A 16,848-nucleotide genomic window follows, 5' to 3' on the forward strand; every position below is an offset into this window, starting at 1 on the left:
ATTGGCCAAACATGGGCCAATAGCAGACCACATTATGGGTCGTAAACCGGCTAGATTTGGAATCGTCTGTTCATGGGTCGACAATAACGGGTCGTTGTTAATCGGCCGTATTTGATGGCGCTATGAAAATGGCCCAACAGATTAACGGGCCGATTGTAACCACGGGTAGAATTTGGCCCACAAGTGGAAAAGGCCAGCAACGGGCTGTAAGTAACCGAATGCTGGAAATGAGCCCAATAATAAATAGGCCCTGAGAAGGCCGAAAGATAACACGGGTTGGAAATGGCCCAATGGAATAATGGGCCGTTAATGGGTGTAAAGTGGCACACTGTTCATTGTGGGCCAGATTCACCACGGGCCGTTAATGGGCCAAGAGTTATAAATGGCCTCGTATGGGCCAAAAGACATCATGGGCCATACATGGGCCGGAAGTTACAACGGGCTGGAATCATATTGGACGGCCCAGATGAAGCTACTGGGCTTAATTCCGATAGGCCGTAATGGGTCGTGAGTTAGCGGGCCGTAAATGGGCTATATACGAACAGGTCGTTAACAGGCTTTCCGTGGGCCAGCCTGTTACCTTTTGACCAAGTCAAATGGGCCGGCCTTTTCACCGGAATGGGCCTCTGTTGGGTCGTGCCACATGTCGACGTATCATAGGCGCCTCCTGTCCAATGAATGGATGACATCTGTCCCAACGGTGAGCCAACACTTGTTTCCTTCGGCCAATGAGAATTTTACACGTGGAAAATCATCATTGCTCCGGGCTATTAGCGGGTTATTGGATCCAAAACCGGACCCGATAGCTTAATGGTGACCCGTTACGGTGGATGTCACGTGTTGGTCACCCTTGACAAAAGCACTTCCATGACGCACCATTTATCGTCATGGAAGTGGACACTTCCACGATGATAATTTTGGTTATGTCATGGAACACTTCTACGACAGCACAGGTATGACTATCTTGATTCTGTCATAAAATCATCATGGATGTACATGCATGACAGAAAACGTGACCTACTGTGACAAACACGTATCATCACGGAAGTGTATTTTTTTGTAGTGTCAGTGGCACACCCCAGGAGCAATGTCCAAGCCGAGCGCACCAACGTGGAGGTCCTGAGAGGCTTCAAGGCAAGAACCTTCAAGAAGAAGCTCGAGGCATGCGGCAGGGGCTGGCTGGACGAGCTCCAGTCCGTGTTTTGGTCCATTCGCACCATCGCGACCAAGCCAACGGGTGAGACTCAATTCTTCCTCATCTACGAAGCTGAAGCAATTCTCCCACACGAGGTCAGGCATCGCTCGGCACGGGTCTTGGCGTTTGACGAGGCACGCCAGGACGCCTCATGATGGATGGACATCATGTTGGGGAAAGAACACCGCTGCCAAGCCTCGCTCCGAGCAGCGAGGTACCAGCAGGCGTTGCGGCGGTACCACTGCCACAGTGTCCGCTCCAAGACGCTCAAGGGCGGGGATCTCGTCCTGAGGCGGGTGCTCTCCAGGGAGGGGCTGCATAAGCTCTCACCCATGTGGGAGGGCCTAGTCAGGATCACCCGTTTCTCCAGGCCTGGCGCCGCGCGCCTGGAGACGCAGAAAGGGATCCCCATCCAGAACGCCTGGAACATCCAGCAACTCCGAAAGTTCTACCCATGAAGCAAGGCCCCGTGCCTGTGAAGGTCTCCGCTCGTGACACTCTCACGTAATAATGAGTGGGGTTGTACACGCCCCGGAGTCTCCTGAGTGTCGCCCCCGGGCCTCATGGGGGCTCCTTCCCATGTCCTAGTGGCAGCACTTAGGTGCCAGACGCGACTGTTCTTTTGCTTGCTTTCCATAGTTGGTTGCAACTTTTTAATGGAATTCAGAGTTTCCGCGTTTTTTTAATTTGCCTAAGTTGGATTTTTCTCCTCTTGTTCGCTCGCCTCTCAGTCTTGACCCGGGAAGAGTGGCAGTTGCCCGTCGCTCCTCCTCACGTGTCCCACGCACGGGGGCTGGACAGTTGTGCACGTTTGGGTTCACCCGCATGCGAGCACACCTCGCCAAAACCCCATTGCCGCAGTGCTTCGGCCTTCTTAATCCTCGCGAGACGCTCTCGAATGAGCTCGTGGACATGTGCACCCTCTTAAGTCTATGCCCACCAGGCAGCACAACGCGGTGCACTAAGCCACGATTAACCCACGCCTGGGGGCTCGCGCAAGGAAGACGAGGTGCCCCGCTAGGCTTTCTAATAACTCTGCAGCTTTACAATGTCTCCTGAGGCCGACGGCTCCTGAGTCGTCAGGAAGGGAGCTTCGCCAGATGCTGAAGGGCGCGCCCTCGCAAGGTAGGAAACTATCGCAAGCATATCGAGCTAAGTTACCCTAAACGCACTTACTCGGAACATGGATATCACAGCATAACATCAAAACAATAAGCATAGCATAGTGGCATAAGTGCCATGGTTCATTACACGCCCCAGTGGGGCCCTCTACTTTTTTCAAAATGCAGGGGAAAGGAAAGGTTAAACAAAAGTGGCCCGCACAGCTGCAGCAGCTCCCGAGGCCAGGCTCCGGCAGCCCCTGGGTCCAGTCCAAGTCTTCCTCCCGCTTCACTGGAGGCGACAATGAGATGACCTGTCACCTTCCCCAATGCGAGCCCGGCGATGTGGTGGCTGGTCGTAGCCGTCGCTGCTCGTGCTCTCGCCAGAAGAGGAGCCGCCGCCGCTAGAGGGAGCAAGGCGTCGCCAAGGGCAAGCTCACCCTTGGCGGCGTCGCGGCCATCGTCAAGGCCAAGCTCATCGCCGATGATGCCGTCTTCAGGGCAGCACCCCGCGCAACGACCATCTTCCCCAAACACCCTCACATAGAGGGTCGCGAGGCCATCATACTTGAAGTGGAGCGTGCACCTCCTGCTCGGGCCGCGCGCGCGGGCAATCGCCTGCCAGCTGCGTGTCAAGGACACATTACCAGCGGCGGTGACTTCGAACCCAGCCCACGAAGCCTTGTTGCAGCAGTCGTTAGCCTGCAGCCAGAGGCCATCAAGCCCCGCGACCGGCAGCTCACCCGTGAAGGAGCGGGGGAGCGCGAGCCAGGTGCCGGCGGGCCTCTCCGACCACACGACGAACTCCGGGAGCACATCGGCCGAGTGGAAGCACGACCGAGGAGGCCGGGCAACCACGGCACGCCTCCCCTCATCGCAGGGGCTGCCTCGTCCTTGGTGGCCCCCACCTCAAGAAGAAGCGTCGTCGCGGCCGCCCAAAGTGACGCCTGCCACTGAAGAAGTGTGCCCGCGCCCCCGAGGAGCTACCACTGGGGTCGCAGCATGCTTGCGGGGGTGGCCACACCCCCTCTTGGGCGGTGGTGAATTAGGCCCCTCCTTGGGGGCCTTCCCCTTCTCAGCTGCGGAGAACTTCCTCGTCGGCACCATGAGAACTTCAGCAAGATGGCAAGGCAAAGAGGGAGAAGAAGGAGCGGGCAGCGAGAAGGCGGAGATGAACAAAGGGGGCTCTGCCCCTCCCCTTATTTGTAGCCGGAGGGAGGCCAACCGCCGGCCTCCATGATCACACGCAATGATGGTTCTCTCTGCATGCAGCAGGGTCTCGTCAAGTCGAATAGTTGCCGTGGCAGCATGGGGAAGCGGAGATGCCCATGTCCCATCAATCGCCAGGCATCGACCAAGGCTGCAAGCAGTTAGGGCCTGCGGTGCTCCGCACTTGCCCTTTGGCTTCGCCTCGAAGCCAAGTTCGAGTGCGCCTTGGGCCCGGGGGCTACTGTCGGCGTTCTGGGAACAGGGGTACCCAGACTTGCCTGCCTGCAGCCCACAACGTGGCTTCATCGACGGCCTGGTACGGCCCAGCTTTAGCATCAGCAACTCAAGACCCTTGTGAGGGGCCAAGCCTTGTGAGGCGGACGACACCAAGACCTCCACGAGGAGCGGCCTCCTCAGGCTAGCTCCCGGGGAGCGAAGATTTCTATGCGGGCTTCACCTCGTGAGGTTTGGATGACGTGGGCCATAACGACCAAGTCTAGGTGAGCGCCAGCGGGCGAAGTGTACCAGTTTCCTCTTTGGTGCTAAGGAGGCAAGCGCAGACGCGGAGTCCTGAGGAATCAACCAAAGGTTTCCATTCCGGTGCAACAAGACCAAGACCGCCAGGACGGCAGGATGGAGGTCATCGCCGAGCCCATCGTGGAGTCACGACCAGAGGCTTTTGCAGGAGAAGACTACTTTTGTCAGGATAGCATGTACTAGTTGTCTCCCTTTGAATTTGTCCATTGTGGGAACCCTTCCCGCCTTCATTTTGGGAAGAGGACCAATGCCACTATAAATAGGACTTAGCCACCACCATAGAGGGGGATCAGGATCCGAATCCTGGAGATCATCCTCTCCCCACCAGATCAAGAACACGCCTCCTCCTGAGGTTGTTCTCCCATTGTACTAGTTCGTCCTCAGCCCCTCGAGGCCAATCCACCACAAAGCAGGAGTAGGGTTTGACACCGCAAGGTGGCCCGAACCTGGGTAAACTGTTGTGTCTCATTTTCCTTCTAGTTCATCGAGCTAGGCCGTGAGTTTGGCCAGTAGGCAGACTGGGGAGGTTGAGTTCTTCATACGCACCCTAGAGTTCGAACCTCTCAAGGGTCTGCGGAACCCGAAATCCAACAGGCGGCTCACAAGATGGGCCGGCTTAGGGCCCGGAACTAGAAGGCGGCGGTGACGGCCCAGAAGCATAAGCCACCACATGATGACTTGCTAGAGGAGCAAGGCGACTTAGAGTTGGACTCATTCATGGGTCATAACATGACCTGGCTCTTGTAAACCCAAAGGCCTCGACCTGTATATCAAGGCGAGTCCCCGGGACAGATAGTTACAGGTTACAATCAATCGATAGCTAGGTCAAGGGAATCCACTCCCTTGTAATCAATACTAAAGCAATAAGCAGAAAAGCAGGAGTATGTCTTTACCTCCACCGTGAGGGGCCAAACTTGGGTAACTCTTGTCTCTCGACCCGCTCAACCCCAACAAGCTGATCACCGTTTGTGATGGCTTCACGTCTAAATCATCACACCAGGACATCTGCCGTGACAAAACCATGACATAATGCCCCTTTGCTTTCCCGCAGAAAGCGGGGCGGGAGAAATTTGATCTTAGATTTTTCTTTACTGTGTTTGGAAGGCTCAACTTCTTGAACTCCACATGCCTATCCCCTGGTTGAGGTAGGGGGACATCATCTTCATTTGAGCTCACGTCTTCAGCGTCCTCATCTGTCGACCATAGATAGGGATATATCTCCCCAAAGATCCTTGGATCTGCAACATAGTGGGCAACATAGCTCTCTCCATCTGAATCTTGTAATGACATACTTTCAAATCTGCTAGAGAAATAGCACGAAACAAGAACACAAGATATTGTCACAATACGGTGGTCAAAACCTTCGGGAGATTATAAAATGAATTTTTACTGTGCAAAACAAGTAATCTAGAAGAGAACGGGGTCTGGATGGCACACAAGGGCTCCACGAGCTCGGGAGGCGGGCCCCCCAGGCTTGTCGCCTGCTTGTGCACTTTCTGGACTACTTATGATTTTCCTAATTTTTTAAATATTCCAAAACAGAGTAAAATTTCTTTTGTGGAATTTTTGGAGTCGGTTTACTTATCGTATCACATACCTATTCCTTTCACGGTTCTGGAGCATTCTGAAAAGTTTCCTTTATGTATTCCTCTGGTGTTATGGAATGAATGGTATTAGTCTCAACATTTATTGGCGTACCTAGCATATAATGCTTGACTCTTTGTCCATTCACCACCTTCGGGTTGGCGCCTTCTGTAACGCCCCGGACACACCCGCCGGTGGCCGTTACTCCTGGCGGGATCTAGACTGGCCCCACAGATCAATACTAGTATTTTCTGCGCACTTTGTCCTCACTCATGCGCACCCGGGAGCAACTTCCCGGTCGATCACCCATCCTGAAACTACTCCAAGCTGAGCACGCTTAACTTTGGAGTTCTGTCCGAATGGGCTCCTGGAAAAGAAGGAATTCCTTATTGATATGAGTAGTCTATCATCCCTAATAAGCCAGGCTATCACACCTTCGGTGTTGTTGATCTTGATAGCACCGGACTGATAAACTTATTCGATAATGTGGAGTCCTTCCCATTTGGAGAGGAGATTTCCTGCAAAAAATCTTAAACAGGAATTATATAGCAAGACTTGGTCACCTACATTAAATTCCCGCTTTTGTATTCTTTTATCGTGCCATCTTTTGACCTTTTCTTTAAACAGTTTAGCATTTTCTTAGGCTTGGGTTCTCCATTCATAAGGTGAGCTAATATCAAATAACCTATTTTCACCGGCAAGTTTAAAATCATAATTAAGCTCTTTAATTTCCCAATAAGTTTTATGTTCTAATTCAAGAGGCAAATGGCATGCTTTTCCATAAACCATTTTATAAGGAGACATACCCATAGGATTTTTATAAGCAGTTTTATAAGCCCATAATGCATTGTCAAGATTCTTAGACCAATTTTTTTTAGATATATTGACAGTCTTTTGCAAAATTAATTATATTTCTCTATTACTTAATTCTACTTGACCACAAGATTGAGGGTGATTAGGAGATGCAATTCTATGGTTAACATCATATTTGGAAAGAAGCTTACGCAAAGCACCATGAATAAAGTGTGAACCACCATCTATCATTAAATATCTAGGGACTCCAAACCTCGAGAAAATAACTTCTTTAAGCATTTTAGTAGAAGTGTTGTGATCAGCACTACTAGTTGGAATAGCTTCCACCCACTTAGTAACGTAATCAACAGCAACTAAAATATGAGTATACCATTGGAGGAAGGAAAAGGTCCCATATAATCAAATCCACAAATATCAAATGGTTCGGTTACAAGGGAATAGTTCATAGGCATTTCCTGATGTCTACCAATATTAACAAATCTTTGACATTCATCACAGGATAAAACAAACTTACGTGCATCTTTGAAAAGAGTAGGCCAATAAAACCCTGATTGTAATACCTTGTGTGCAGTTCTGTCTCCCACATGGTGTCCTCCGTATGCCTCGGAGTGACACTTCCATAGGATTTGTTCCTATTCATGCTCAGGTATACAACATCTAATAATACCATCTACTCCCTCTTTATAAAGATGTGGGTCATCCCAAAAGTAATGTCTTTAATCGAAGAAAAACTTTTTGTTTTGTTGGTATGTGAAACTAGGTGGTATAAATTTAGCAACAATATAATTAGCATAGTCTGCATACCAAGGAGTATTACGAGAAGCATTTGTAACAGCTGATTGTTCATCAGGAAAGCTATCATCAATAGGTAGTGGGTTATCAAGAATATTTTCTAGCCTAGACAGGTTGTCGGTTACTGGATTCTCAGCTCCCTTCCTATCAGTAATATGCAAGTCAAATTCTTGTAACAAAAGAACCCACCTAATGAGTCTAGGTTTAGCATCTTTCTTTTCCATAAGGTATTTAATAGCATCATGATCAGCTTGCATAGTTACTTTAGAATGAACAATGTAAGATTTGAACTTATCACATGCAAACACAACCGCTAAGAATTCTTTCTCGATGGTAGCATAATTTCATCAAGCATTGTCTCAGTTTTTACTAGCATAATGAATAACATTTAATTTCTTATCAACTCTTTGTCCTAGAACAGCACCACCAGCATAATCACTAGCATCACACATAATCTCAAAGGGTAAGCTCCAATCAGGTGGTTGAATAATAGGTGCAGAGATTAAGATTTTATTAAGTATTTCAAATGCTTCTACACAATCTTCATCAAAAACTAATGGAACATATTTTTGCAAGAGATTGGTAAGAGGCCTAGAAATTTTAGAGAATTCTTTAATAAATCTCCTATAGAAACCAGCATGACCAAGGAAACTTCTTATACCTTTGATATCCTTAGGACATGGCATTTTATCAATTGCATCAAATTTAGCTTTATCAAATTCAATACCTCTTTAGGAAATTTTATGCCCCAAGACAATACCTTCATTCACCATAAAGTGGCACTTCTCCCAATTCAAGACAAGATTAGTTTCTTCACATCTCTGCAAAACACGATCAAGATTGCTTAAGCAATCATGTAAACAGAAAAATCATCCATGAAAACCTCAACAATCTTTTCACAAAATGCAGAGAATATAGAGTTAATACATCTTTGAAAGGTAGCAGGTGCATTACATAAACCAAAAGGCATACCTCTATAAGCAAAAGTACCAAAAGGGCATGTAAAAGTAGTTTTTTCTTGATCCTCTTGAGACTTATCTGGGAAAAACCCGAGTATCCATCTAGAAAACATAAGTGTGTATGTTTTGATAACCTTTCTAGCATTTGATCAATAAATGGTAAAAGGTAATGATCTTTCCTAGTAGCTTTGTTTAGTTTTCTAAAATTAATTACCATCCTATAACTTGTTATAATTCTTTCTGGGATAAGTTCATTTTTATCATTAGGGACAACTGAAGGAAATATGCCCTAGAGGCAATAATAAATTTATTATTTATTTCCTTATATCATGATAAATGTTTATTATTCATGCTAGAATTGTATTAATCGGAAACATGATACATGTGTGAATACATAGACAAATAGAATGTCACTAGTATGCCTCTACTTGACTAGCTCATTGATCAAAGATGGTTATGGTTCCTAACCATAGATATGAGTTGTCATTTGATAAACGGGATCACATCATTAGGAGAATGATGTGATTGACTTGACCCATTCCGTTAGCTTAGCACTTGATCGTTTTAGTTTACAGCTATTGCTTTCTTCATGACTTATACATGTTCCTATGACTAGGAGATTATGCAACTCCCGATTACCGGAAGAACACTTTGTGTGCTACCAAATGTCACAACGTAACTGGGTGATTATAAAGGTGCTCTACAGGTGTCTCCCATGGTACTTGTTGAGTTGGCATAGATCGAGATTAGGATTTGTCACTTCGATTGTCGGAGAGGTATCTCTGGGCCCTCTCGGTAATGCACATCACTATAAGCCTTGCAAGCAAAGTAACTAATGAGTTAGTTGCAGGATGATGCATTACGGAATGAGTAAAGAGACTTGCCGGTAATGAGATTGAACTAGATATTGAGATACCGACGATCGAATCTCGGGCAAGTAACATGCTGATGACAAAGGGGACGACGTATGTTGTTATATGGTTCAACCGATAAAGATCTTCGTATAATATGTAGGAGCCAATATGGGCATCCAGGTTCCGCTATTGGTTATTGACCAGAGAAGTGTCTCGGTCATGTCTAAATAGTTCTTGAACCCATAGGGTCCGCACGCTTAATGTTTGTTGACGATATAGTATTTATGAGTTATGTATGTTGGTAACCGAATGTTGTTCGGAGTTCCGGATAAGATCACGGACATGACGAGGAACTCCGGAATGGTCCGGAGATAAAGTTTGATATATGGGATAATAGTGTTTGGTCTCCAGAAGGGTTCGGAATTCACCGGAAGGGGTTCCGGATGTTTCCCGAAATGTGTGGGTACGTGAACACTTTATTTGGGACAAAGGGGAAAGCCCACAAGGTTTTTGGAAAGAGCAAAAGGAAGTTTTGCGGAGTCTAGCGGCTAGGCGCCAGGGTCCCTAGCGTCTGGGTCCAGACGCCGGGAACCCTGGCGTCTGGCCCTGGAGTCCGAGAAGGACTCTTGCCTTTCGGGTGAAACTGACTTTGTGGAGGCTTTTACTCCAAGTTTCGACCCCAAGGCTCAACATATAAATAGAGGGGTAGGGCTAGCACCCAAGACACATCAAGAAACACCAAGTCGTGTGCCAGCAACCCCGTCCCCTCTAGTTTATCCTCCGTCATAGTTTCTGTAGTGCTTAGGCGAAGCCCTGCGGAGATTTTTCTTCACCAACACCGTCACCACGCAGTCATGCTGTCGGAACTCATATACTACTTCGCCCATCTTGCTGGATCAAGAAGGCGAGGACGTCATCGAGCTGAACTTGTGCTGAACGCGGAGGTGCCGTACGTTCGGTACTTGATCGGGACGGATCATGAAGGTGTACGACAACGTCTACCGCGTTGATAAACGCTTCTGCTTTCGGTCTACGAGGGTACGTAGACATACTCTCCTCTCTCGTTGCTATGCATCACCATGATCTTACGTGTGCGTAGGAATTTTTTTGAAATTACTACGTTCCCCCAACAGTGGTATCAGAGCCAGGTTTATGCGTAGATGTTATATGCATGAGTAGAACACAAGTGAATTGTGGGCGATACAAGTCATACTGCTTACCAGCATGTCATACTTTGGTTCGGCGGTATTGTTGGATGAAGCGGCCTGGACCGACATTACGCGTACGCTTATGCGAGACTGGTTCTACCGACGTGCTTTGCACACAGGTGGCTGGCGGGTGTCAGTTTCTTCAACTTTAGTTGAACCAAGTGTGGCTACGCCCGGTCCTTGAGAAGGTTAAAACAGCACTAACTTGACAAACTATCGTTGTGGTTTTGATGCATAGGTAAGAACGGTTCTTGCTCAGCCCTTAGCAGCCACGTAAAACTTGCAACAACAAAGTAGAGGACGTCTAACTTGTTTTTGCAGGGCATGTTGTGATGTGATATGGTCAAGACATGATGCTATATTTTGTTGTATGAGATGATCATGTTTTGTAACCGAGTTATCGGCAACTGGCAGGAGCCATATGGTTGTCGCTTTATTGTATGCAATGAAATCGCCCTGTAATTGCTTTACTTTATCACTAAGCGGTAGCGATAGTCGTAGAAGCAATAGTTGGCGAGACGACGACGATGCTAAGATGGATATCAAGGTGTCGCGCCGGTGACGATGGTGATCATGACAGTGCTTCAGAGATGGAGATCACGAGCACAAGATGATGATGGCCATATCATATCACTTATATTGATTGAATGTGATGTTTATCTTTTATGCATCTTATTTTGCTTAGATCGATGGTGGCATTATAAGATGATCTCTCACTAAATTTCAAGGTACAAGTGTTTTCCATGAGTATGCACCATTGCGAAAGTTTGTCGTGCCGAGACACCACGTGATGATCGGGTGTGATAAGCTCTATGTTCACATACAACAGGTGCAAGCCAGTTTTGCACATGCAGAATACTCGGGTTAAACTTGACGATCCTAGCATATGCAGATATGGCCTCGGAACACTGGAGACCGAAAGGTCGAGCGTGAATCATATAGAAGATATGATCAACATATTGATGTTCACCATTAAAAACTACTCCATCTCACATGATGATCGGACATGGTTTAGTTGATATGGATCACGTGATCACTTAGATTATTAGAGGGATGTCTATCTAAGTGAGAGTTCTTTAATAATTTGATTAACTGAACCTTAATGTATCATGAACTTAGTACCTGGTAGTATTTTGCATGTCTATGTTGTTGTAGATAGATGGCATGTGTTGTTGTTCCGTTGAATTTTAATGCGTTCCTTGAGAAAAGCTAAGTTGAAAGATGATGGTAGCAATTACACGGACTGGGTCCGTAACTTGAGGATTATCCTCATTGCTGTACAGAAGAATTACATCCTGGAAGCACCACTAAGTGCCAAACCTGCTGCAGGAGCAACACCAGATGTTATGAACGTCTAGTAGAGCAAAGCTGATGACTACTCGATAGTCCAGTGTGCCATGCTTTACGGCTTAGAACCGGGACTTCAACGACGTTTTGAACGTCATGGAGAATATGAGATGTTCCAGGAGTTGAAGTTAATATTTCAAGCAAATGCCCGGATTGAGAGATATGAAGTCTCCAATAAGTTCTATAGCTCCAAGATGGAGGAGAATAGTTCTGTCAGTGAACATGTACTCAGAATGTCTGGGTACCATAACCACATGACTCAACTGGGAGTTAATCTTCCTGTTGATAGTGTCATTGACAGAGTTCTTCAATCACTGCCACCAAGCTACAAGATCTTTGTGATGAACTATAACATGCAATGGATGAATAAAACAATTCTCGAGCTCTTCGCAATGCTAAAGGCCGCGGAGGTAGAAATCAAGAACGAGCATCAAATGTTGATGGTTAACAAGACCACAGTTTTGAGAAAAAGGTAAAGGGAGGAATAAAGGGAACTTCAAGAAGAACGGCAAAAAAGTTGCTGCTCAAGAGAAGAAACCCAAGTCTGGACCTAAGCCTGAGACTGAGTGCTTCTACTGCAAACAGACTGGTCACTGGAAGCGGAACTGCCCCAAGTATTTAGCAGATAAGAAGGATGGCAAGGTGAACAAAGGTATATGTGATATACATGTTATTGATGTGTACCTTACTAATTCTCGCAGTAGTGCCTGGGTATTTGATACTGGTTATGTTGCTAATATTTGCAACTCGAAACAGGGACTAGGGATTAAGCAAAGATTGGCAAAGGACGAGGTGACGATGCGCGTGGGAAATGGTTCCAAAGTCGATGTGATCACAGTCGGCATGCTACCTCTACATCTTCCTTCAGGATTAGTATTAGACCTGAATAATTGTTATTTGGTGCCAGCGTTAAGCATGAACATTATATCTGGATCTTGTTTGATGCGAGATGGTTATTCATTTAAATCAGAGAATAATGGTTGTTTTATTTATATGAGTAATATCTTTTATGGTCATGCACCCTTAAAGAGTGGTCTATTCTTTCTGAATCTCGATAGTGGAGATACACATATTCATAGTATTGAAGCTAAAAGATGCAGACTTGATAATAATAGTGCAACTTATTTGTGGCACTGCCGTTTAGGTCATATTGGTATAAAGCTCATGAAGAAACTCCATTCTAATGGACTTTTGGAATCACTTGATTATGAATCACTTGGTACTTGCGAACCGTGCCTCATGGGCAAGATGACTAAAACACCGTTCTGCGGAACTATGGAGCGAGCAACAGATTTGTTGGAAATCATACATACTGATGTATGTGGTCCGATGAATATTGAGGCTCGCGGCGGGTATCATTATTTTCTCACCTTCACAGATGATTTGAGCAGATATGGGTATATCTACTTGATGAAACACAAGTCTGAAACATTTGAAAAGTTCAAAGAATTTCAGAGTGAAGTGGAAAATCATCGTAACAAGAAAATAAAGTTTCTATGTTCTGATCATGGAGGAGAATATTTGAGCTACGAGTTTGGTCTTCATTTGAAACAATGCGGAATAGTTTCGCAACTCACGCCACCCGGAACACCACAGCGTAATGGTGTGTCCGAACGTCATAATCGTACTTTACTAGATATGGTGCGATCTATGATGTCTCTTACTGATTTACCGCTATCATTTTGGGGTTATGCTTTAGAGATGGCTGCATTCACATTAAAAAGGGCACCATCTAAATCCGTTGAGATGACTCCTTATGAACTGTGGTTTGGCAAGAACCCAAAGTTGTCGTTTCTTAAAGTTTGGGGCTACGATGCTTATGTGAAAAAGCTTCAACCTGATAAGCTCGAACCCAAATCGGAGAAATGTGTCTTCATAGGATACCCAAAAGAGACAGTTGGGTACACCTTCTATCACAGATCCGAAGGCAAGACTTTTGTTGCTAAGAATGGATCATTTCTAGAGAAGGAGTTTCTCTCAAAAGAAGTGAGTGGGAGGAAAGTAGAACTTGATGAGGTAACTGTACCTGCTCCCTTATTGGAAAGTAGTCCATCACAGAAACCGGTTTCTGTGACACCTACACCAATTAGTGAGGAAGCTAATGATGATGATCATGAAACTTCAGATCAAGTTACTACCGAACCTCTTAGGTCAACCAGAGTAAGATCCGCACCAGAGGGGTACGGTAATCCTTTTCTAGAGATCATGTTACTAGACCATGACGAACCTACGAACTATGAGGAAGCGATGATGAGCCCACATTCCGCAAAATGGCTTGAGGCCATGAAATCTCAGATGGGATCCATGTATGAGAACAAAGTGTTGACTTTGGTTGACTTGCTCGATGATCGGCAAGCCATCGAGAATAAATGGATCTTCAAGAAGAAGACAGACGCTGATGGTAATGTTACTGTCTGCAAAGCTCGACTTGTTGCGAAAGGTTTTCGACAAGTTCAAGGAGTTGACTACGATGAGATCTTCTCACCTGTAGCGATGCTTAAGTCCTCCGAATCATGTTAGCTATTGCCGCATTTTATGATTATGAAATTTGGCAAATGGATGTAAAGACTGCATTCCTGAATGGATTTCTGGAAGAAGAGTTGTATATGATGCAACCTGAAGGTTTTATCGATCCAAAGGGTGCTAACAAAGTGTGCAAACTCCAGTGATCCATTTATGGACTGGTGCAAGCCTCTCGGAGTTGGAATAAACGTTTTGATAGTGTGATCAAAGCATATGGTTTTATACAGACTTTTGGAGAAGCCTGTATTTACAAGAAAGTGAGTGGGAGCTCTGTAGCATTTCTAATATTATATGTGGATGACATATTGTTGATTGGAAATGATATAGAATTTCGGGATAGCATAAAAGGATACTTGAATAAGAGTTTTTCAATGAAAGACCTCGGTGAAGCTGCTTACATATTGGGCATCAAGATCTATAGAGATAGATCAAGACGCTTAATTGGACTTTCACAAAGCACATACCTTGACAAAGTTTTGAACAAGTTCAAAATGGATCAGGCAAAGAAAGGATTCTTGCCTGTGTTACAAGGTGTGAAGTTGAGTAAGACTCAATGCCCGACCACTGTAGAAGATAGAGAGAAAATGAAAGATGTTCCCTATGCTTCAGCCATAGGCTCTATCATGTATGCAATGCTGTGTACCAGACCTGATGTGTGCCTTGCTATTAGTTTAGGAGGGAGGTACCAAAGTAATCCAGGAGTGGATCACTGGACAGCGGTCAAGAACATCCTGAAATACCTGAAAAGGACTAAGGATATGTTTCTCATTTATGGAGGTGACAAAGAGCTCATCGTAAATGGTTACGTTGATGCAAGCTTTGACATTGATCCGGACGATTCTAAATCGCAAACCGGATATGTGTTTATGTTGAACGGTGGAGCTGTCAGTTGGAGTAGTTCTAAACAAAGCGTCGTGGCGGGATCTACGTGTGAAGAAGAGTACATTGCTGCTTCGAAAGCAGCAAATGAAGGAGTCTGGATGAAGGAGTTCATATCCGATCTAGGTGCCATACCTAGTGCATCGGGTCCAATGGAAATCTTTTCTGACAATACTGGTGCAATTGCCTTGGCAAAGGAATCTAGATTTCACAAGAGAACCAAGCACATCAAGAGACGCTTCAATTCCATCCACGATCAAGTCCAAGTGGGAGACATAGAGATTTGCAAGATACATACAGATCTGAATGTTGCAGACCTGTTGACTAAGCCTCTCTCAGGAGCAAAACATGATCAGCACCAAGACTCCATGGGTATTAGAATCATTACTATGTAATCTAGATTATTGACTCTAGCGCAAGTGGGAGACTGAAGGAAATATGCCCTAGAGGCAATAATAAAATTATTATTTATTTCCTTATATCATGATAAATGTTTATTATTCATGCTAGAATTGTATTAACCGGAAACATGATACATGTGTGAATACATAGACATACAGAGTGTCACTAGTATGCCTCTACTTGACTAGCTCGTTGATCAAAGATGGTTATGTTTCCTAACCATAGACATGAGTTGTCATTTGATAAACGGGATCACATCATTAGGAGAATGATGTGATTGACTTGACCCATTCCGTTAGCTTAGCACTTGATCGTTTTAGTTTACTGCTATTGCTTTCTTCATGACTTATACATGTTCCTATGACTATGAGATTATGCAACTCCCGATTACCGGAAGAACACTTTGTGTGCTACCAAACTTCACAACGTAACTGGGTGATTATAAAGGTGCTCTACAGGTGTCTCCAATGGTACTTGTTGAGTTGGCATAGATCAAGATTAGGATTTGTCACGCCGATTGTTGGAGAGGTATCTCTGGGCCCTCTCGGTAATGCACATCACTATAAGCCTTGCAAGCAAAGTAACTAATCAGTTAGTTACAGGATGATGCATTACAGAACGAGTAAAGAGACTTGCCGATAACGAGATTGAACTAGGTATTGAGATACCGACGATCGAATCTCGGGCAAGTAACATGCCGATGACAAAGGGAACAACGTATGTTGTTATGCGGTTCGACCTATAAAGATCTTCATAGAATATGTAGGAGCCAATATGGGGGTTCCTCTATTGGTTATTGACTAGAGAAGTGTTTCGGTCATGTCTACATAGTTCTCGAACCCGTAGGGTCCACACGCTTAACATTCGTTGACGATATAGTATTTATGAGTTATGTATGTTGGTAACCAAATGTTGTTCGGAGTTCCGGATAAGTTCACGGACATTACGAGGAACTCCGGAATGGTCCGGAGATAAAGTTTGATATATGGGATAATAGTGTTTGGTCTCCGGAAGGGTTCCGGAATTCACTGGAAGGGGTTCCGGATGTTTCTCGAAATGTTTGGGTACGAGAACACTTTATTTGGGCCAGAGGGGAAAGCCCACAAGGTTGGAAAGCGCAAAAGGAAGTTTTGCGGAGTCCAGGGGCCAGACGCCAGGGTCCCTGGCGTCTGGGGCCAGACGCCGGGAACCCTGGCGTCTGGCCCTGGAGTCCGAGAAGGACTCTTGCCTTTCGGGTGAAACCGACTTTGTGGAGGCTTTTACTCCAAGTTTCGACCCCAGGGTTTAACATATAAGTAGAGGGGTAGGGCTAGCACCCAAGACACATCAAGAAACACCAAGCTGTGTGCCGGCAACCCCGTCCCCTCTAGTTTATCCTCCTTCATAGTTTCCATAGTGCTTAGGCGAAGCCCTGCGGAGATTGTTCTTCACCAACACCGTCACCAC

This window comes from Triticum aestivum, chromosome 2A (assembly GCF_018294505.1).
Source record: "Triticum aestivum cultivar Chinese Spring chromosome 2A, IWGSC CS RefSeq v2.1, whole genome shotgun sequence".
NCBI classification, from domain to species: Eukaryota; Viridiplantae; Streptophyta; class Magnoliopsida; order Poales; family Poaceae; genus Triticum; species Triticum aestivum.